The following is a 23,697-nucleotide window of genomic DNA, read 5'->3' on the forward strand; positions in this document are numbered from 1 at the left end:
AGACAACAGCTTTGGAAAATTAAAAAGCTTGTTCACATAATATCGATTTTTATTAAGACACATATGAAATATGTATTGGGCTTATTGCACACATATCTTGCAAAATATTTTTCTCATGATAATATCGGGTGGGGTAAATGTCCTACTATCATTTTGATTGCACGCCATCTTGTTTTGTGTAGACGCCCAAATTTTATAATGGATAAATATATACAACAAGAACGAGCAGAAATAGTTACAATATTTTTTGAAAATAATCGTTCCATTATTACCACTCAGCGGAAATTTTGTCAAAAATATCCTAATCGTCCAGTACCTCACAAAACCACAATTTATCATTTATATGCAAATTTTCGGCAGTGCTGTACGACAGCAGAAAGACCTCGTTCTGGAAGAAAAAGGACGTCGCTGAAAATGTGGCCCTGGGCGCGATAGTTTTGCAGAGTCTCCAGAAGCATTAATTCGGAGACGTGCTTCCCAGTTACACATTTATGCACGCAGTTTAAGGCGAATTTTTGATTGGAATGTGTTCCCGTACAAAATTTAATTAGTCCATAAATTGCTACTGAGAGACTACACAGCCCATTCGAATAGCGAATCGTGGTCACCATTTAACCGATATAATTTTTCAAATATAACGAGAGAAAAAATGTCAAGACCAAATAAACTTTTATGTACACCAAACTTACTTATCTTTTCTTTCAACAAAGTTATAGGCAATCAAAATAGTAGCGGGACTTTTGCTCCACCCGTTACGAACATATGATATTGTTGATTAGTTATATAATTTATTATATTATAAAACGGAACAATTAAAAAAGGAAAAACAATCTCATGACGTCACCAGGGATCGATTTTACCTTCTGTAAGGACCCAAAATTGGACTGGAGTGGATGAGACCTGACTGGACTCTACCACAGTTCTCGGTCTTGAATAACACTGACACAACACTAATGATATGTATTGAATAAGAACTGTTAGAACTGGAATTATAGATCATGGGTAGAAATGTGATTTCTGTAAGAGCGCGAGGAGAAGGTAAGAAACAAACAGGGTACACTTTAATAAAGACCATTTTTAATATAAGCTACCTGTTATATGATTGTGGTGAAGAAAATGAATTACTGCAATAAAGGGGATACCCTTCTACATTTAAATTAATATTACAATGGAAACATTTTAAATATATTGAAGTTTAGTTATATTTATTTCATTATGCATTTTTAAATCAATTTACACCGAAGAGAGGTTATAATTCTTCTTTTAGAGGGAGAAGTTAACACACACAGACGCATCCCTTATTTACCAATGGGTAAAGTTGATAATTCTGTAGAGAAAAACGCGTGCAAGGAGGAGGGGGAAAAGACTTATGGTATCATTGTTTAAAATACTGATGTGATTATCATCTGCCTGCTTTATTATGATTTTGTGAGGGTATAACGAAAGTATTTATTTGCAAAATGTTTAATCAAGATATACTACGTATAATTTACTTAGATGTTTTTTATCCGTTATAGTAGATTTGAAAACGTCACACTCCATGAAATTGTAATTCATTATGAACCACATTCTCAGAATAATAACTAATGAAACAACAAAGTAGAGTATTTCGAAATATATTGAAGTTCAAAGTTTAAAAAAGAAGGCTTTAATTAAATATGATCTACATACTAAAAAAATAAACCATTAGTTAAATATGTCATAACTTTAGGTTGCAATACACAAGCGAGATGTGGAGTTTAATCAAAAGATAATCACCCCTCTTCTTCATGGGGAAGTTGCTATATACAATTGTGCACAGGATAGATATATCTCTACCGATGAGATCTAACTAATTATTAATAATAAAGTAAATGTCAAAATCATAAAATTAGACAATAAATATACTAATAAAAAAATGTTATAAATAAATTCATCGTAAAGATTTAGAGCAAAAGCTAATTATGTAGTAATGTCCGGCGATATTACTCCTATTAAGAGCATCAAAAGATTTTTCCCCGTTATTTAGGTATGCTTATATAACAACATACTATTATCATGATGGATATACACAATTGTTAATTATAATGCAACACCCAATGTAACTACCCTCGTTGTTGTGACCATTTAAACAGTTGTTTTTGCCTTTTATGAGTTTTCTGAACACCATTTCTTGGAGCCCATCAACCATAGCTTAGCCTTAGTGATAAAAAAGTAATATTTATTGACTATGTAATATTGGAAAACCTAATTATCATACCCAAGTCTTAAAGCGAAGTAAGAAGTTTCAGACAAACTAGTTGCAAACCATCCAAAGCTACTACCCCCGTAATTGTGACTATTTAAGCAGTTGTTTTTGCCCTTTACTGAGTTGTGTATCATAATTCTTGATATGTTTAGCTAAAATAGAATCATATTTTATGGTTAGATTTAAAAAAAATTGAATACTTACTGTGAGATAGTTAAAAATTCAGAGTTCCATTTCGATATTCGTAAATACTTTTTACTGATAACTTGATCATTTGGTGTGGATGACTCAAAACATTTTTATATGTATTTCTATATATGACATCAGTACCAACATCCTCCATTAATTTAATGATGGTTCCTCGGGAAGGGATATGTTTACCCTTGTATTTCTCCATAAATTTTTTGAACGTAGATGATTAGCAATGGATAAGGTTATATTACATGCAATAAGCATCGTTGTGAGATCAAAGTTAAAGTCTGACTTGATGTATTCATCGTCAAATTGATTTTATAGATGAATATCCATACTCTTGTTATGAGATGAGGATAATGAGTGGCGTGTAATTCTAGACAGGGGACAAAGGCACATTTATATCGACAAATCCGAAAAACCATCTGTTTCTCATCCGGTAAGTATTTTCCAAATTCCTGGGCCTCCATTTTCATAAATCCAGACAGAAGGCGACGTCATTTTAGGCATTTTATTCAGTTCTCTATCTACTATCACCCTTTAATATTATATTAATATTGAATAATAAAGGCGGGAATGATAACGTTCTTGATTGATAGAAGAAGATGTATATTATTTAATCAATGATGCCATAAGTAATTCTTCTTTTCTCCTCGCACGCTTTTCTATTCTTACCAAAATTATCACCCTTACCAATGGGTAAAGTTGATAATTCTGTAGAGAAAAACGCGTGCAAGGAGAGGGGGGGGGGGAGAAAGACTTATGGTATCATTGTTTAAAATACCGATGTGATTATCATCTGCCTGCTTTATTCTAATTTTTGAGGGTATAACGAAAGTATTTATTTGCAAAATGTTTAATCAAGATATACTACGTATAATTTACTTAGATGTTTTTTATCCGTTATAGTAGATTTGAAAACGTCACACTCCATGAAATTGTAATTCATTATGAACCACATTCTCAGAATAATAACTAATGAAACAACAAAGTAGAGTATTTCGAAATATATTGAAGTTCCAAGTTTAAAAAAGAAGGCTTTAATTAAATATGATCTACATACTAAAAAATAAACCCTTATACATTTATGTTAAATATTCAAAATTAAACAATTGTAATCATATAACTAATAATAACAATAAATTATATATACAGAATATTGAAATAATAGATTGATCCAAATAATATTTTCTCGTTCTGACATCGGAATTCCGTTAAATATGTTGTAACTTTAGGTCACAATATACAAGCCAGACGTGGAGTTTAATCAAAAATATAATCACGCTTTTTTCCTCATGTGGAAGTTGCTATATAGAATTGTGCACAGGATATCTCTACCGATGAGATCTAAATAATTGTTAATAATAAAGTAAATGTCAAAATCATAAAATTAGACAGTAAAGATACTAATAAAGCAAAAGCTAGTTATGTTGTAATGTCCGGCGATATTACTCCTTATTAAGAGCATCAACAAAAAAAAATCCCGATCGTTATGTATGCTTATATAACAACATACTATTATCATGAAGGATACACACATTTGCTACTTATAATGCTACACCTAATGCAACTATCCCGTTGTTATGACCATTTAAGCAGTTGTTTTTGCCTTTTATGAGTTTTTTTAACACCATTTCTTGGGGCTTATCAACCATAACTAATCCTTAAGTGATAAAAAAGTAATATTTATTGACTATGTAATATTGGAAAACCTAATGATCATACCCAAGTCTTTAACTGAAGAAACTAGTGTTAGACAAACTAGTTGCGAACCATCTAAATTCCCGTTTTTGTGACCATTTAAGCACTTGTTTTTGCCATTTAATGATTTATGAATCATAATTCTTGATATATTTAGCTATAATAGAATCATATTTTATGGTTAGATTTAAAAAAAAATATGAATGCTTAATGTTAGATGGTACAAAATTCAGAGTTATATTTCGTAATTTGGTGTGGATGGCTCCAAAACATGCAGAAAATTATCTTAACTTCACAATTTACCATGGGGGTATTTCTATAAATGACATCATTACCAACATTCTCCATTAATTTAATTATAGTTCCTCGGGAAGGGAAGAATTTACAAGTTTATTTCTCGTTAAATTTTATTAACGTAGGATGATTAGCAATAGATGAAGTTATATTACATGCAATAAGCATCTTTGTGAGATCAAAGTTAAAGACTGACTTGATGTATATCAAGTATTTTGTATCAAGTATCATATATTTTGTTGTCGAGAGTATTCAAGTTACTCTTGAACCCGACTTTAGTGCTATTCGCCTGAAGTTTTTATTACAAAAAAGCCGGCGAAGAACTATAAATATACTACCCTCAGTTGAAATATATAACCTGCGTGGCTCATGGGCTCCATAACGTTGCTGAACTTGCTCGTAAAGAATTCCCTAGAGCAAACGAATTAATTTCCGAAATGAAAAAAATATTTTTGAACGCTGGGCTAAGAAAACGTAGATTTGCTGCTTCTTACAAAATTCCCTTACGCCCCCCGCTCCAGTCATTAAACGTTAGGGAGCTTGTTTAAAAGCAGCAGATTACTATTTCTAGCACTTCATAGTAATCAGGGAATATATAAGTAACCTTTATAGAAAAAATGTCTTCTATAATTAAAGTAAAGGAGATTATTAATGACGAATATATATTTGAAGAATTGACCATTATTCATAATAATCTCCATCAAATTTATGGGCCCATCACAGCTTTAGAAGGAAAATTGCCCTTACTGTCAGCATTACCATCGTTGAACTGCTATGAAATTATATTAACCTAGAGCTATTCCGATCTAAATTGACCCATTTCCTATCAGGAAATTCAGCTTACAATGCATTGCGAGACCTAGCATGTGTTGGAGATTTAATTTATTCAATTGTAAATTGTCAAGTTGGGAGAATTCTCAGCATGTTTAGAGTCATCCACACCAAATTACGATCAAAGTTATCAGTAAAAAGTAAAATTAAAAATAGGTAAAATGGTGTGTATCCTTCATGAAAATAGTATGTTGTTATACAAGCATAACTAACGGGGGGAAATCTTTTTTGATGTTCTTACTAAAAAGTAATATCTCCGGACAATACTACATAATTAGCTTTTGCTCTAAATCTTTACGACATCATGTTAGAAAACTATATTAAGTCAAGAATGGTTGCCTGAATTGTCTTATCAGTTATAAAGGAGTCATATTTTTATATCAAGATAAGTAATTAAGGTTTAAACTTTGACTGCATGGATTAACTTTTTTTTTAGATAAACATGAAATAAATGAAAGTAAGATTCTAAAAGCTATTCGTACTAAGATTGATTAAGAGATGGATTTAATTTTAGCATTTTTTTTATTATTTATTTATTGTCTAATTTTATGATTTTGACATTTACTTTATTATTAATAATTATTTAGATCTCATCGGTAGAGATATCCTGTGCACAATTGTATATAGCAACTTCGACATGAGGAAAAAAAGGTGATGATATTTTTGATTAAACTCCACGTCTGGCTTGTGTTTTGTGACCTAAAGTTACGACATATTTAACTAAATTCCGATGTCAGAACGAGAAAATATTATTTGGATCAATCTATTATTTCAATATTCTGTATATATAATTTATTGTTATTAGTTATATGATTACAATTGTTTAATTTTGAATATTTAACATAAATGTATGATGGTTTATTTTTTAGTATGTAGATTATATTTAATTAAAGCCTTCTTTTTTAAACTAGAACTTCAAATATATTTCGAAATACTCTACTTTGTCGTTTCATTAGTTATTATTCTGAGAATGTGGTTTATAATGAGTTACCATAAGTCTTCCCCCCTCCTTCTCCTTGCACGCGTTTTTCTTTACCCATGGATGGGTAAAGATGGGATGTGCTTAAAGAAAAAACTAAATATAGCGATTAGAAAAGGAAAAATGGTTGATGCTTCTGCTTTTTCTTCTTTTTTTATATTATTTTTTACTATTATTTAATAAATAATAGGACATATCAGAGGGCTGTATTAACATCTATACTTTCTAAAAGAAAAATTGTCGCCTGTCTTTACTTTGCATTTACTAATGGTATATCTCCTTTCTATAGGAGTAATTCATTTTCTCTCTCAAAATCATATAACAGGAAGCTGATATTAACAATGGTCTTAATTCAGTCATACCATATGTATCACTTACGCCTTCTCCTCGCGCTCTTACACAAATCCCAACTCTGCCATGGGATAACTAACTGCAAAAATAAACAAATACATTAGTCATAATATCAAAATATAGCTATGCACACTAAATCAATAATATTTACTTTTTCGAAATTTGAATATGAACATTAACAAATCAGCATACAAGAACGATTTTTCTCTAAATTGAGTAAGGATTTAATTTGTATTCTTCGACAAATCGATATCAATTTATATCAACAAATTATTTTGATTAACTGTTTAGAAGCCGCAAATTGCTCTTAAAGTAGCCAAAATATATCATCATAATAAAAGAATAAGAAAATGATATGTTTTATTTGAAAGGCCATATCGGGGCCAATATAAGACTCTTAAATCAAATAAAGGTTTTAAACTATAGTGAATACCCTTGGGTATCTTAAATCATTCCACAAATTAGAATAGTAAGCCTATAATTGACTCAAATAAGTCAATGTAATATTGGTGTGTATGTATGTATATATACAAGAGAAGTAAAACAGTATATGGGAGTTTTCTCATTTTCAATGGTTTTTCTTCGAGATTGTTTATATGTTGACGCACCACATATTTTGAGTCAATAATCATGCTGGGATATCAAGGGCGTCCGCAGGGGCTGTAGCCTCCCCACATTGAGGATTTTTTTTCCTTTTTACTAGGAAATTAATTATTTTTTTTCAAAAAATTTAATATTTGAAAAAGAATTTTTGAAATTTTTTTCCAAAAAAAATTATTTTTGGTGAGTAACTGTGGTATTTGAAAAAAAATTCAAAACATTTAATATTTGAAATGGAATTTATGATTATTTTTTTTTTTTTTGAATAGCTCTAGATTTTTGAAATTTAAAAAAAAAATTGAATTTTCAAATTTTTTTCAAAATTTTTTTCTTTTTTGTGAATAGCTGTAGAATTTTGAATTTATTTTTTTTGACAAAAAGCTTTACTTTTGAAGTTTTTTTTTCAAAACATATAATTATTGGATTTTTTTTATAGAAAAAATCCAAAAAACTAAGCTCCCTTAGCATTCCTATGTAATCCCAATCTCCCAGAATTTTGATAACTGGCAATATTCGTTCGTTATGAACATCGTGTACATCATTAATATTACACCGAACCCACTTCCCATAATTCCCATTCTTAACCCTAACCAAATGATCTATACAGTGTGCCCCATCTATCTTTCCATCCAAGTAGAACTCTAAATACCACCGAAGTTGACCATAAATGTCCCACATTATGGCCACAATGTCATTTCGAGAACAAGTAATAGAGTCATGATGTTCTTCATTGCCTTTTGGTTCTTCTGCAGCTACAGGGTGTCCACGATAAATTGGAACTACTTTAAACTTCATCCAGATCCATAATGTGATATTCGGGGTTAAATCATACTAATAAAAAAGGTTGCGTGAACAATACACTATAACTTCCACCACAATTGTTTTGACAACAAACAATAGTCATCATGGAACAAGCAAGGAGAGACGCCATCCTCGAATTGGCTCGCGCGGGACACAAGCCCTCTGCTATCTACAAGCTTCTTAACTACCCCAAGACCACGGTATAGTCTTCAATGCCTGGGAGGTTGAGGGGAAGGTCTCCTGCAAGGCCCACAACATGAGAAGTGACCGAATTCGCACTCCCCGCTTCCTTGAAGTCCTCCGAAAGTCCATCAAGGCTTCACCGGGGACTTCCTTGTCCAGGTTGGCCTAGACCCATGGAGTGAGCGAGCAGCTGGTCTCCAAGGCTGTGAATGAGGACCTCGGGTACAGGTCATACCGAATGGACAAACAACACATCCTCACTGCATCCATGAAGGCCACCAGGCTCACCAAGGGTAAGCGTCTCCTGAATGACCTAAAGAGCCATGGAGGAAGAATCATCTTCTTCTCCGACGAGAAGAACTGGACTGTCGACAGAAGCTACAACGTCCAGAATGACAGGTCGCTTGCCAAGGAGAGAGAAGAGGTCCCTGCGGTCTTCACCACAAAGTTCCCGGTCTCCATTACGAGGGAGTGGAGTGCTGTCGATTCCGCGGAAGTCATCAGGGCATGCAAATCCTTTAGGGGCAGGATGGAGAAGATGGTGGCTGCTGAGGGAGGACATGTTGAATAAATTTATTTTTTAATATCATGTCTAACTTTTTCAGATTAACAAATACACTCCAAATTCCATTTTTATCAAGCAGGTTGAATTTTAAGATAGTTCCAATTTATTGTGGACACCCTGTATATAACCTTAACTTTTCAGCTTACCCATTGTCTCATCCTCAGTCGGAAAGGGGGTTCGGTTGTTTCACATGGTGATGAGGTTGTATCTCATTGTGTCTTCGTAGACTTTATTGACCTTATACAGTTCAGGTCTAGCCATCACATCTCCCAGATGGGTCACTCGTTGGTGTTGGAGCTCCATTTGTCTCAATTCTTTAGAAGCATTATTCACAATCATAGTATTTACCTCTTGTCTTGAAGTTAATAGACCACAATGCTCTTTGCATTTTTCAGCAAGATATCAATGAAATCGTTAGATTTTTTCTTCTTCCTAATGTTGTTGTGTCCATTCTTTCTATGATCAATTATCTTGATTATTGTCATGGTACTCTTCAATTACTTCTGAGGTATAAGAGGCAAGCATGAGGTCATCTTTGATCCGCTTACCTTTTTTTAATTCGATTTTTAAACAGATTGTGCAGCCAAAAATCTCTCACAGTTCAGGTTATTGGTTGGCAGATGTTCCCTTCACTTATCTGACAATTTACGAATATGTGTAGGTCTTACATTATACTCTCCGTCCTCCCAGTATTCCCTGCTACACTGTTGCTTCACCCCTTTTGATCCATCTTTCTCATAAGGAACTTACCAAATTCTGTACGTGGAGGTTTGTTGGCCATGTCTAGATGCTTCCTTTTTACATGTTATTCTTTAAGTGTTTCCATTCATAGATTACTTAACATATTAAGTAATCCATGTTGCATCGTACCTCCTGTAAACCTTTAAATGATTTCGGAAGATATTAGTACAGTTATGTTTGATTCAAAATTTTAAACAAGATAAGTAATGGCATTGTAATGTTGTATGTGAAAATGGCGAAAGTCTTAAATGCTTCTGTTATGAAATCGTTCTCCAGGTATATTCTGCATGCACGAGCAATAATTTTAAGTTTGTCTTCTCTAGCAGCTCTTTGAAATATGGGTGGCAGGCATATGCAGCTCCGGACTAGTAACCATGTCGAGTGAATCGCTTTTCTTTGTAGAGGCTGATCGAACGACTTTGCGAACTCCTTTCTTCTCAAAAAGTTTAACCGAAGTCAGCAGACAATGAAACTGTATTCCAATTGTCTATATTGAATATACTATATTATTTTTTGTCAAAATATTGGACGTGGCAGCTATAAAATAATCGTATTTGCAGAATTACTGAACAAAAATTGAATTTAAGCATTCCAAAATGTATCTTAAAGCATTCTATGCCTAAAAGTACATTAGAAAAAGTTTTTTTGATAGTGTATCTACACATTATAAAAGCTGAGATACAGATAATCAGTATTATCAAGAGTAAAAAAGGGTCGCAGTTCAATAAAATCAGCTTGCTAACCTTGGTTATGAGGTCAATCCCATATTTTTGTCATAATATGTCAATACAAGCTATTTGTAAGCTGAAAAAATCCAGCCTAAATTAAAATAAAAAATTTCCTCTTACAGCCCACTCCTAATAATAATATATCGAAACCAAAACAGAGGAGAAGGTACTCAATGAACTTTTTAGTAACGTGTATGCTGTGGGAAAACTGTAGTCCTTAAATATATAGAAGAATTGTAAATGATAGCTATTTTGTATATCAAGCTTTTCATACTTCAATGAAATTGTCAGGAGTTTTAAATTTAAATATATGGATACCCTCTTCTACAAGACATGGTTAGAGTCGCTTTCTTCAGAACATCAAAAAGTAACAATAATTTGTGATGAAGTGTTTCTTCTAAATAAGTTTATTGATAGAAAGTTTTATGGAGCAGAAACTGATGCCACTCCTACAAGGACGATCATAATTATAAAAACTACGCTCTCCAAGTTGTATTTAAATTTTCAATTTCATTGGAAAAAGTTTAATCTATGAAGCCAACAGCATAATGCATATGGCAAGAGAGAGATCCTTTTAGCATGATCCAATTGGTAAATTAAGTTCATAATCTCAAATTTATTATCAATTATATTTCAATAGAGTATTAACTTTAAGATACTTGAGTTTAATTAAATCATTACATAGCAATGCATACAAAGAAAGTTTTTAATTTCTAAAAATTGTTTGCTTCAACAATCCTTGTACATAGTCGGTGTTTGAATTTATTTATGTATCCTTATCATTTAAAACGCTCACTATAGGTATGTTAAGAGTGGAATGAATTTGAAGGAATATTTACAATTAATTATTCATGATCACTATATGTAATTATGTTCCATTTAATCACAATGACTTGTTCTTGAATGCTGGGAGTGATGAACTAACACGATCTTTTGTTAGATTCAATTCCACACATTCGCCACACATCGCTATAATTGATAGCCATCTGAACAAATGACAGTCAATACAAATCATATCGATGGACTATATTTGGTCTTGGATTGAATGATTGAATTTATGATGACAAGGCTAAAGAGTTAACACAAAATAAGGCTTCCATTTCATTTAGATAATAGATTTGAGTGAAATCAGACAGTTTTCTTCGTTCCTCGCTGCAGTCCAATATGGAAAAGTGATACTCTTGAGAAAGTGAGACTTATATGCTTCACTACGACGTGGAAGATCCTCAATGGGTTTGAATGTCTTTAATAGAATGAAGACATCAAGAATGTAGATTGTTGAGACATATCCGGAGGAGAGATAAAGGAACATTGATAGAGTTGTTAGATGGTAATTGATAGCTTAACCCAGGAGACGAATGTCGTTCACTTTAATAGTGGAAATAAAGATTCCTAATGTCTCGAAACGCCGAGTAAATAAGGAGGATCACTTGAGTCCTTTTAATAAACCCATCGACAAGGTTGCGCAATGGATCTGGGGCCACTCCATATTAATATATTCAGACCTCATTATCCGCTCATTGCTCCGGTGACGTAACTCTACTTATAGGGTTCTGATAGGAACCAAGATACTTAGAGAAAAAAATTTCTTTGTGTCCTATACATTATTATTATTAGTCATCACTCATCTTTTTTTCTATAATATACTTAATATATGTGAATCAGAGCCCTACAAGTAGGGGTTACGTCACCGGCCTATTTGGTTTGACGATAGCTGACTTCCTCAGGTGTTTGAGTCACGGCCCAAAACATTCAAAATTTAATACTATATTTTAGGTGAAGAACTCTACAAAGCCGATATATTTTGTTAAAATACCCAAGTATGCCCTCTTGTAGTGCCGTGGATTGCAGAAATCGTTCCGGAGCTGAGGGGATGACACTTTTTTCATTTCCAATGGACAAATTCCTTGGAAGGCAACAGACCCTAAAAATGAAATGAAATCTATGGAAACCATCCATAATATAATTCTCGATTGTGCTCTAAACATTTTAAAGAAATAAGTAATTCCAACTCTCAAGCCATTCCAACCATTGTTTAAGCATCTTAAGCCTAAAGTTCCAAGGCTCACCAAAAACTCCAACAAACCCATTTTCATTCTGGAGAACAATGCTGATGCTAAGAAAGTTTAATAATTAAGGAAATCTCAAGCAAGTTTTTTTATTTCGAATTTCAGGTAAAAACAAATCTCCATAATTTCAGGATCATACATACTTTACTCCTTATTTGGAACCTCCTTCTTCCGAAAAAAAGAAATAGACATAGTAAACATAAATATAATTTCATCAACAATAGAAGAACTTCTTATAATGATAATAGTAAGGATCATATATACTTTACTCCTTATTTGGAACCTCCTACTTCCGAAAATATAGAAATAGACTTAGTGGACATGAATCTAATTTCATCAACAATAGAAGATGAAACTTCTTATAATTATATATTTATATATTTTTTTTTTTGCATTAGTTACTTTATCCTTAGAAAATAATAATTGTATGTATTACAGATATTTATCCGTAGGTAAAACATCTAAAGGAAATAAATACAAACATCCAAATCCAACTTGGAGTCTATGAAGCAGAAATAAAGGAATTAAAGAAGAAGTTGAAGGAGAAAGATGTCAAAATTTGGGACGCAGAACCAAAGTTTAAGTCTTTAAAAATGCGCTTCTCTCCGGTATTTAATTCAAACCATATAAATTTTTTTAAGTTGCAAGTCTTCACATTCCAAAATCCGCCTTTGGTCTAATAAAACCATCCATAATTCACTTCAGTTAAGATTTGTTGAGGAACCAAATCTTATGTAAATCAATTTAAAAAAATGAAAAAAATTGTAAACTCAATAACTGAAGTAGCTGTCCCATTAATTAAGTCGTATATAAATGTTGCCAAATGTCCTAAAATTTAATTTTTTACTATGTATAAGTATGTTAGTATAAGAATGTACATACATTTACGAATGCAAACTGCGATTATCAAAAGAAAATAGAATTGCTTCTTCTACTTTCGGAAGACGAAGAATGTGTATGCGAAATTAAGTAAGCTAAATAAATTATTATTAAAGTAATTATAAAAAAATTTCATAATAATGAACCTCAATAAAATTATTTTTTTAATATTCATTTATTGTATTAAGTTCTTTTTGGGCCATTTGATATCTGTCACAAGGGGGTACTGAAATCTTGTGACGTAACTCTTCTTATAGGGCTCTGGTTCCTATATTTCTCTTCTGTAATCAATTCCAGATATTTATAAAACTCATTGATACTTCACTCCAACTAAAACACAATGAAAAAGTATTAATGATTAAATTTATACAAACTGATCATAGGGTAAATAAGCTATTATATGGTACTCAATAATAATTAATCGATTGTTCATGGTCATTGATGATAAATATATAATATTAAGACTTAATATATATTTGTTACAATCATTGGAATTCATACTTTTTTAATAACCTAGTCATTTCTTTTATAAAATATTAACATTAATCAGCTTTTTTCAATTTAAATTGAAACTTGATACACCTTTATCATCAATATGAATAATAAATTACACATTTTTTCATTATCAAACTTATATTGGGATTACATTTTTTTTTTTAATGTTTGTATTTCGTCATTAAAAGTTTCAAAGAACATCTACTCAAAAAAAAGTTATTGATTGTACAATGCTGCTAATGAATACATTTTAGATTTTTAACATGTATTTAAAAATAAAATTTGTACAAAAGCTTACACATTTTTATTAATAATAAATTAAAATTCGATTCATAATAAAAGTTGGAATCCGTGCGCGCTAGGATCTTGGGAAATCTATCTTAGACTTTGATTTTTTTTTTTTTTTTTGCCTACTTCTATAGATTTTCTTTACTTATAAAATCATGCTACTTAACTGCCATTCTAACATGAGACACTTCCGAGGTGGTTCTTTTCCTGGAAAAAACTGTCCAAGAGGGACGAGAAATATAAATAAATTGGTTTCGTCTTCACAACATCATGCCCCTACTAGAAAAGGACTTAGTAGCACCTCAAAAGCTCCTCTAGGCCCTCATTTTAAATCTGTTGAAGAACTATTGGACGTAAATATGGAGGATAGTGGTGATAAACGCAAGTTTCTTAGTCGAGGTCTTACTCCAAATATTATTACAAACAAAATGTCTGAAATGCACAACAAAGTGCTGGAGTTTGTAATAGGATTCGAAAGTGCTCAAAAAAGCAATGATCTGCTTCTATCTCATTGGGAAGATGCTGTAGAAGATTTTGATAGCTATAGTAGAACACTCAGAGCACTTAAGAAATTGTTTACATGCAGAATTACAAAGCTCCATTCCACTTTGAGGCGATAACTAGCTATATAATCCTAAAGAAATTTATTCTCTATTTTAAATAATCTAAATTATATCCTTGTATCTGTTATTTGTTGGTACATAGGTATATTATTTGTAAATTTGTGTAATATTTCAAAATTCTAAATAAAACAGGCGTACTGGAGAAACATTATTTTATCATTATCACTTTATTGATGTAGGTTAAATGGAATGGATAAGATAGAAAAGTTGGCTAGTCTCTCCTAGCAAACTGACCTATGTATATTTATACAATTGGGCAATAATTCTTTGAATGTTATACGATCAAAATACAAGGTATGTGTAATATTTTTACCCCTAATTATCACTCTAAAGTTCAATCAATTGATCACTTACTCAATCTTCCATATTCATTTTTATTAATTATACATTGAAATAAGCTATGAAATGGATAAAATATCAAATATTTTTGATAAACTAAGTTTAGTTATGACTTATGAGTGTTTCTTTATACAGGGTCGTGAACTATAAATGGAACAAAATTTGATATCATCTAGATCCCGTATGAATCAACTAAGTACCCGCCAACCCCCGCCCCCACCCCTTCTCAGTTCTCATACAAGAGGTTAGATGAATAATAAAATAAACTTCCGTTTGTTTTCATTTTTAGTCAGTTGTCGAGATTGAGCCAGAAACACGATTACTCATCAAGCAGTTTTTTGCTAATTTGACATTTAAAAAAAAAAATGAAAATCAATAACTCCAGTATTAATTTGGCTAGAGTGCTATAATTGGAACCATTTGATTTTCCGTCATCCAAGAATTCCAAATTGGGGGGATTAGTTTAGATCAAGTAATTGGAAAGAACACATTTAATAGAGATTAATATTTTTCTTTATGACGTAAAATGGTTACGATCGTTTTTACTTAATAGATTCATATAATTGCTAATATTAACATAATACAGTTGAAATAAGATAAAATGTCAAAAATAACAACGGTTTCAAAAGGTACCAAACGCTCTAATACAATTTTAGAATATTTCCATTAAGCTTATATTCCTTGAAAAATTGAAAGCTAGTCCATATAATGCAAACCTTTTTTCATTCAAAACTGTGTACATCCAAAAGATCAACTATTACTAAAACAATAATTTGACAATCACATAAATATTATCAACTCTTGAACTGTTAATGCAAGATTAATATTTTTCTTTATGAAGTAAAATGGTTACTCCGTGGGAGAATTGAGACAGTGATTTAGGCCCATTGAGTTAATATAGAAAATTAATATGCTTAATATTAAAGAAACCAAAAAATACGTCACAATGCACTAACTCAGGATCTGGATGAGGTCAAAGTGTGTTCCAATTTTAGTGCAAGACCCTGTACATATTGTTGAAGTACATTCATTCCATTTGTTAGTAAAAAGTAAGAAATTATTATCTGTGGTGTTTACCTAAATGTAATTAAAGACCGTGAAAGAGATATTCTATTCTCATCGCCAAAACATCAAAAAATAACCCTGTAAATGAGTCACGGAATGGAATCTTTCATCTTCTTATGAGAGAAAAATGAACATTTCAATATTAATATATTACTCTATAAAGTACCATGCAGTGATGGTCAATCTAAAACTAGACTTTTATTCATTCAAGCACTATTTTTATTCTTTGTAAAAGTTATTTAGTCAGTATTATAGCTTATAAATATAGCACAATTATTTTTAAACTAATGTAATATGAACATTGAACATGAATTATAAGGATTTTAACAAAATTTTAAATGAACTATATCTTCACAAAGCAGATTGAATCTTTTTTGCTCCATGTATCCCCTTAAATAAATCTAACAGACAAGAATCAAGATAAATTGAAAAGGTGAAGTCACTTTTCAATCTGGTATCGTATTTGGCACGTCCACTAAACAAACTAAAATTAAGACTTCTCCTAATTAATTTACCTATACAAATCGTTAGATAAAATGAGACAATGAATTAAATACCAACTTCTTCTTTTCGTTACTTAATAACTCAGTCTTTGTCTTAAAATTATCATCGACGGAGGTATTGACGTTGGACATTGCACAGAAGTAGCAGTCTTATATTGAGAATATCTTCCTTAGTTAAGAAGCTAGGGTATTAGAGTGGTCCTTGGTAGGGTTGTGTCTGGTTCAAGATCAGCAGTTCTATCGGTTCCGTTCTCTGTTATTTGATTTCAACGGTTTTGAACGGTCACAATTCAGCTTTATCGGTCTTGGTTCTTTTTTATACAGGCTCAGTTGTGTAATATACGCATAAAGCGTCGCTAGAATATTTTAGCCCAGGAAATGATAATAGATACAAACATAGCCGCAGCTACCTTATACGCAGAATGCGTAGTGCCCCAAGTTCCAACAGGGGGCCAGGAATTAAGGTTGCTTAAGACAATGGGTTTCAAAGTGGGGTCGTGAGGGGAGGCTAAGGGGGGGGGCACAGGAAGATGGAGAATTGAGGATTGCTTTCAGTCTACACATAAATAGAACAAATGTTTCGTATGGAGGAGGCCTCAGATAAAATATATTAGGGTAGGGGGCTTTGGCATAGTAACGTTTGGGAAACTCTGGGTAAAGAAATATTATATTTATCATATTATAGGGCCCTGACAAGCTTAGTAGCAAACCTGGATTTTTTTCCCTTTTCTTTTGGGTGGAAAGGTTCCGTGATACAATAAAAGTAACTACATGTTTCATTTATATAAAATTATGTAGATGAAATATTAAAAGCCTACAAAAATACAACAAACAAAAATAAGCACAAGAACCGAGACCGATAAGCAATATATTGCGGTCTCTGTTCTGTTCTCGGTTCGGCATTGTCGGTTCCAGTTCTAGTGGTTCAAGAATCCGAAACGCTAGACCGATAATGGCACAACCTTGCTCCTTGGTCATTAGTAGTGAAAAGGAGAAAAATTCGAATCCAAAATCCGTTGATGAAGTTGGAATTAAAATTCAATGGATTCATAAACATCTGGGATTGCTCACACAGTTTGGAGTCCTCTTCTGACTCCCAGAATTTCAAGCAATATCAAAATACAATATTTTAGGGGCGATAGATCTGGAACAGGCAACTGCCAAGAGTGCTCGAACAACAGCCACTGCAACACCCAAATTGACTTTCAATTTGAATAGAGCCATGAGGAAGTTCTTGATCAGACCTCCCAGGTACGGACCAGGAGGGACAGAAGCTCTAGTACTGTTGGTTATTTCAATCTAACTTCTAAATAGGATAGGTATATTCGCTCACACCCATCATCCTCCTTCACTTTGCTGGACTGACAAAACCACTAAGGGAAAAGCCAAGGGCCCTGCAGGACTTCCAAAATGGGATCTCAAAAGCAGATTAGAAATCATAAAGAAAAAATCATCAAACAACACCAATTGTATCGAGCAACTGGAACATCTTCATAAAGCTTTCAAGAAACGTAGTTACTCAATACTTAGATGTTCTCTCCTCAAGAATAAATTAATAATTATAAGAGCTTGATAATTTTTTTAAATATAATTTGATGACCCAGGGAGTTCTTTAGATCGTTACTAAACCTCATCTAAAGCCACATTCATTTTTTAAACTTTTATATTAAGTGTTTTTTTAATTTTTAACATGAGTTAAAGTAAACACCTGCGAGATTTTATTCATTTCTACATAGCATCGTTTCATATTTTATACGACTTTTAACATATACAGTATTAGCAGTAGTACCCGGCATTTCCGGAGTAATTAGCGTCGACTAAAAGACAAATTTTGCTTTAATAATATAGAAGATAACTCATTAATATGTAACCAGTGTTACTCCCCGTTTTACATGAGCACACTCACACGTAACTACTCAATACTTATATTAATTCATATGTAATATATTCTCAAGAATGAAAGAATAATAGTAAGAATTTTAGAAAATTGATGACTGATGAGTACTTAATTCTCTACAGTCAGTATGTCCAAAAATTGATGATAGTATTAAAAATATCCGTTTTATAGTAAAAAAAAATATTTTCGGTCGGAACAAAATGAAATTTGGCTGATACAACCATTAGGCAATATTGAATTTTTCTGATGCAATAATTATCGATGATATCATACATCAGTATAAAAGGGCTCAGAAAACACCACAGGATGTCAGTTGAAATTCAATATCCGAAATGGTGAGAGAGCACTCTTTGGAGACCAGGCTGTTGGCATAATAGAAGGTGGATCAAGCCAGGAAGATTCCCCTCATGAGCATTGAGAATTAGTATAAGAAAAGGAAGGATGGACAAACCCTTGCAAATCAGAAGAGTTGAGGAAGGAAGAAAAAAATTAGCAAAGTTCCAAAACTGGTGATTTCAAAATCTTTTACCAAAAAGAGGCCATCCACAAGGAAACTTGCAGTAAAATTGACTTCAAAGGGCTATCCAATATTAATATCATCTGTCCACAATTTCCTGAGGCACTCTTTGAATTCTTTGCCATACAAACCTCGTCTGCACCCCAAACATTCAGAAAACCAAAAGAAGGCCCGGCTTCAATTCTGTCGTGAACGGAAACACTGAACTCCAGATGACTGGAAATATATCTTCTTCAGTTATGAAAGTCCATTTGAGCTATTTCATGCCCCAAACAGATCGAGTTTGGGCAAGAGATAAGGAAGATGTGGAACCCACTCCAACTTTGAAATTTCCTATGAAAATTCAGGTTTGGACCGTTATCGGCCATCAGGCAGTATCAGATTATCACCACGAAACCAAACTGTGACAGACGAGTACAACGTAACAGAGATCCTCAGCAAGTCTCTGATGTTAGCTTTGTCTCGTACTGAAGAAACTGGACCTCCTTTGAAGAGGAAAATGTTGTCTAACACATCAAGAGCCATTTCCAGCTCCTGCTCACCACTCCAGAAAGGCACAAAAGTGGTGTTCAGACAACTTGGATTCTTTTTGGAGCAAAGGCACATGGCCTGCCAACAGTCCTGATTTGTCTCCCATTGAAAGTTTGTGAGCCTTGGTCCAGAGTTAACTCAATGAAAATACTCCAGCAACTTCAGAGGATGAATTAAAAAAAAACTGACAAAAGCTAGGGAAAGAATTTCTCCAGATACTTTGAATAACCTGTATGAAGGGATGCCGAAACGCATAAAAAAATGTATTAAGCTTAAAGGTTGTCATATTTGTAACTAAATAAAGTTTTTCGCCAAAAAAATCAGTTGTTTAGGTTATTTCATGATTTTTTTTTTTAAACCACTATCAATTTTTGGACATACTGTAGAACGCTCAATAACAAAAACCGTTATCCCTGTATGCAGGCTTGATGCGCTACATACAAAATGCCTGCGAGAGTTAATTCATTTTTAGATACCAGCGTTTATATTTCATTCAAATCTTAACATACGATACTCTAAGTGCATATACACTGCCGAGAAAAAGTTTGGAAAAAAATAGAATTTCACTTATTTTCTAACTATCTATGACTTTATCATCACTCATCAGGTAATAGAGTAATTAGGCTATTCAAATGGAGAAAAATTAAGGTTCAATATGGGTATAAACATTGATTTGTAAAAAATCAAAGTATTTCTGTTTAAATTTTAACTTCATCAAAAAATCCTCCCTTTGGTGCTATAACTGCTTTACAGACTTTTGGCATTTTTACTGTTAGTTTTTCAAGATAAGCAGGTGTAATATCATTCCAAGCATTCTTTAAAATGTTCCTCTTACTTGTGGGGTACTTTTCTCGAACTTTTCTGTTTATGTGTTCCCACAATTGCTCTATTGGGTTCAAATCAGGAGATTGAGCTGGTCATTGCGTAATAGATGGGATGTGAGAGGCTTCTTTCTTTTCCAAGAAGTTTTTGTAGAGCTTGGATGTATGTTTTGTGTCTTTGTCTTGTTGAAAACAAACTTTCTTTCAATTAATATCTATCCAGAAGGAATGGCTTGCGTCTTCAGGATAGAATGATTACCATTCTGAACGAATTAACTACCAATCTCTCATACTTGCTTGAGAGAAACATTACATATGGAATTAAGCATGTCCAAAGTACCTGAATTTGTAAACACAAATAAAAAATTAATATTTTATGGATCTATTTTTTTCACAATAATTTTCATCGAAGTAAAAAATATTTAATAAGTCATTAACATTGATGAAAAAGTAATTTTTCCAAACTTTTTCTTGCCAGTGTACATTATGAATTTATAATTAAATGCATAAGAGGGTAATAAGAAAAACAAACAGACACAATCCTCTTTGTATACATAATCGATACTTCATGCTCACACTTGCAATATTCTCTTAATACAAATAAATTGTTATTTCGTATATCAAAAATTATATACATCAGGGAGCACTATATACAGTGTATGCTGTATACACGCTCGATCTTAGAAGGACATACCTGTTTATTGATTTATATTGTAATTTCTTAGACAAAAATATAGATAGATAAAGATGATATACATGAGGGAGCAGTATATATGTTGAAGGACCCTCTATACGCGCTCGATCTTCCAAGCTAAACGACTACGAGGTCTACATTAACTACATGGCTATGTCTTCATTTGGTTCATAGATTCATACTTATATACAAGCCTGCTGAACTAGACATAAGTGCCTTTAGCGCAGTACTTACATTCTGATCTTTTTAGAAACCTCAAGTGAAGCGGTATATGGAGTTTAGAAGTTTAATCTCGATCAAGAAGCATTTCCATGACAAGGCTATTAAATGAAATTTATTCATATTTTAACAAATACACAAGATAATATAAGAAGACTTATCAATGCCGATACATTGCAAGTGTTTTGTAATATCACCTTCATAATCCAAAAATTTCTTTGAAAATTCAACCAAAAGGTCTCGTGACATCTAAAAATAAAATAATGAGTAGGTTATTTCTAATAAAAGTTGAAATGTGTACCTTAATATCGGAATCATTATAGAATAAACATGATGGATGCTTGATTGGCTTGTTATTTTTTACAAAGTCTTGAAAGTAAATTAACCTCAGGAGCATCTTAAAATTAAACTTTTTAAGTGTTTCTTAGTGGCAAGGGTTATAGAGATGTGTAATTGTCGGATGTCAATATGTTTCTGAAATACTAGTATTAATGAGAAGTCTGGTAATGATGAATCGAGTTATTCCTAAAATATCCGAATTTGCAGATATTTGAAGAACTTCATCGAAGCATTTAAGTATAGATTGTCTCAAAGATAGTTTATTTTTCTCAATTTTGAGTTGAGTTTGATAACTTGTGGAGCTTGTCAAAGGCCAACCGTTTTTATCAATGTTAATACAGAATTAGAATTATATTTTAGTACTTTCGAATCGGAATATTTACTTTGAAACGAATAACATATTTTGAGGGGAATAGGTTTTATTTGGGAATTTGGAAAAGTCTTTTAAGGATTATAACGAACTAACCAAATGGGATTGAACCATATTTTTTTTTATTTGAAAGCTATATTTAATGACATTCAATTATTATTATTTGAAAGCTACATTTAATTATTAATAATGAGATCCGCTTTTCTTCATAACTTCAGCCACACGGCGCCGGAAGCTTTGGTAGGCCCGGACAACCTCGTGCGGATCCAGCTTTGCCATTATACTGATTCTGGTTTTGTACCTTTAATTTACAATTCTTCAATTAATAGAGTAGCCCAAGGAAGAAATTACACCTTCCAATAATATATTCAACCGGCCCACAAGTCAAAAAAGTGCAGGATGTCAGGGCCACAATATGTTCTTACTTTTGTTGGCCGGACTTTTGGCATGTAAACTGTCCGGACCTGAACAAATATGTGTTCTATCTCTAAGAGAGGGTCGAGCATGAGGCCCGTCCCAAGTATTATTCGTATATGGAGGCCCTGTAGACGTCTATTACGCGTACAATGGTAAAGCCGGATCTGCACGAGGTTGCCCGGACCTGCCAAAGCTTGTGGCGGTGCGTGGCCGAGGTTATCAAGAAAAGTGGATATCATTATTAATAATTAAATGTAGCTTTCAAATAATAATAATAAATATGGTTATACCCAGGATTAATAGAAATACAAGGTTATACCATAACACGTGCACGACTGATGTTTGACTTCCACTACGCTTTTAATATTGACGTCATAGTAGATGAGTAGTTGTGTGTTTGTTCAAAATCTGTTTTTCTTCCCCAGCAGTTGGTATTATATATAAAAATAGAAAATTATGGTAATAGTGACGTCATAGACTATGAGTGGTTGTGTGTTTTGTCAAAATCTGCATATCTTGCGCAGCAGTCGGTACAATACATCAGATTGAAAATCCTAGCAAGACCGATTACAAGATGGTGTAACATTGTATTTCTATTAACCTTGGTTCTACCCCATCTAGTTAGTTCGTTATAAACCTTTAAAGATTTTCCGAATTTATCTAGAGCACCCATTAAATGAAGAAGGTTTGCTTTTTCTTGACTATATCATTGAATATTTTTCCTATACATTTCTTACATTTTGTGTTTCCCCACAACCAGCCAGAGGGTTAGAAGAAGATTTCATAGCCTTGAATGTAGGAGATGTAGATAATATGAAGTAGCCTTTGATTTTAAGCTTGGAGGGGAATTATTATCAGTTAGATCCGTCATTTTATACAATGAAACGGAAATTTCTGTAGATAATTTAGATTAATTTTAGAGAGTGAGTTGATACTAAATCTTCAGTGATGGCTGTTAGCTTCCATATTTCAGGACTCAAAGTTGAAGTTTCAGATGATGTTTTTAAATTTTCTAACGGAGAAGGTGAATGTGGAGAGATAGTGTATTCTCCATATTCTTAATTGACAGCATCATTTTATAATAAATTGAGTTATTTTTACTAACGAAGATATCGAGAAAAAACGTCGATTGATCATTGTTTTTCCTTGGACTATTGTAAGTTGGTTTCGTTAATTATATATTCTTTATAATCGATTCTTCTTCGCCTCATCAGAAATCAAGGATGAAATACTTAGAATATCAGTCTACAATCTTTTTTTTTTTCTTCCTCATGCTTTAAATACTAGGAGACTATGGATTGACCTTATCATTCGAAATCCCTTTTGGAGAAATAGATTGAAAGAAGTCACTTTAGTAGGTGCTTTATTCTCTATAATGTGTACATTTGGACTTAAATAATAGCAAACGACTCCATTTTCTATTAATGAGTACAGTATT

At 32.5% G+C, this 23,697-nt stretch overlaps 4 long non-coding RNA genes across 5 annotated transcripts; 1 reads left to right on the forward strand and 3 right to left on the reverse strand.

Annotated features, from left to right (window-relative positions):
* Nucleotides 1–1,990: 1,990 nt before the first annotated feature.
* LOC139906150 (uncharacterized) lies at nucleotides 1,991–2,961 on the reverse strand. The gene is made up of 3 exons (XR_011781478.1): nucleotides 2,432–2,961; nucleotides 2,240–2,379; nucleotides 1,991–2,178 (listed from the first exon to the last, which is right to left on the reverse strand). It is a non-coding gene; the product is annotated as an uncharacterized lncRNA (long non-coding RNA).
* A 7,842-nt stretch (nucleotides 2,962–10,803) lies between these two features.
* Nucleotides 10,804–14,695, reverse strand: LOC121123400 (uncharacterized). Its single transcript, XR_011781417.1, has 2 exons — nucleotides 13,288–14,695; nucleotides 10,804–13,236 (listed from the first exon to the last, which is right to left on the reverse strand). It is a non-coding gene; the product is annotated as an uncharacterized lncRNA (long non-coding RNA).
* Nucleotides 11,294–13,315, forward strand: LOC139906124 (uncharacterized). The gene is made up of 2 exons (XR_011781416.1): nucleotides 11,294–12,509; nucleotides 12,715–13,315. It is a non-coding gene; the product is annotated as an uncharacterized lncRNA (long non-coding RNA).
* Nucleotides 14,696–20,548: 5,853 nt separating the features above from the next.
* LOC139906125 (uncharacterized) lies at nucleotides 20,549–22,866 on the reverse strand. Of its 2 annotated transcripts, XR_011781419.1 has the most exons (4): nucleotides 22,579–22,866; nucleotides 21,435–21,607; nucleotides 21,331–21,382; nucleotides 20,549–21,234 (listed from the first exon to the last, which is right to left on the reverse strand). It is a non-coding gene; the product is annotated as an uncharacterized lncRNA (long non-coding RNA). The 2 variants fall into 2 exon arrangements; XR_011781418.1 differs by lacking the exon at nucleotides 22,579–22,866 and having other exon boundaries at nucleotides 21,435–22,572.
* Nucleotides 22,867–23,697: the final 831 nt, after the last annotated feature.

This window comes from Lepeophtheirus salmonis, chromosome 8 (assembly GCF_016086655.4).
Source record: "Lepeophtheirus salmonis chromosome 8, UVic_Lsal_1.4, whole genome shotgun sequence".
In the NCBI taxonomy this organism is placed as follows: Eukaryota; Metazoa; Arthropoda; class Copepoda; order Siphonostomatoida; family Caligidae; genus Lepeophtheirus; species Lepeophtheirus salmonis.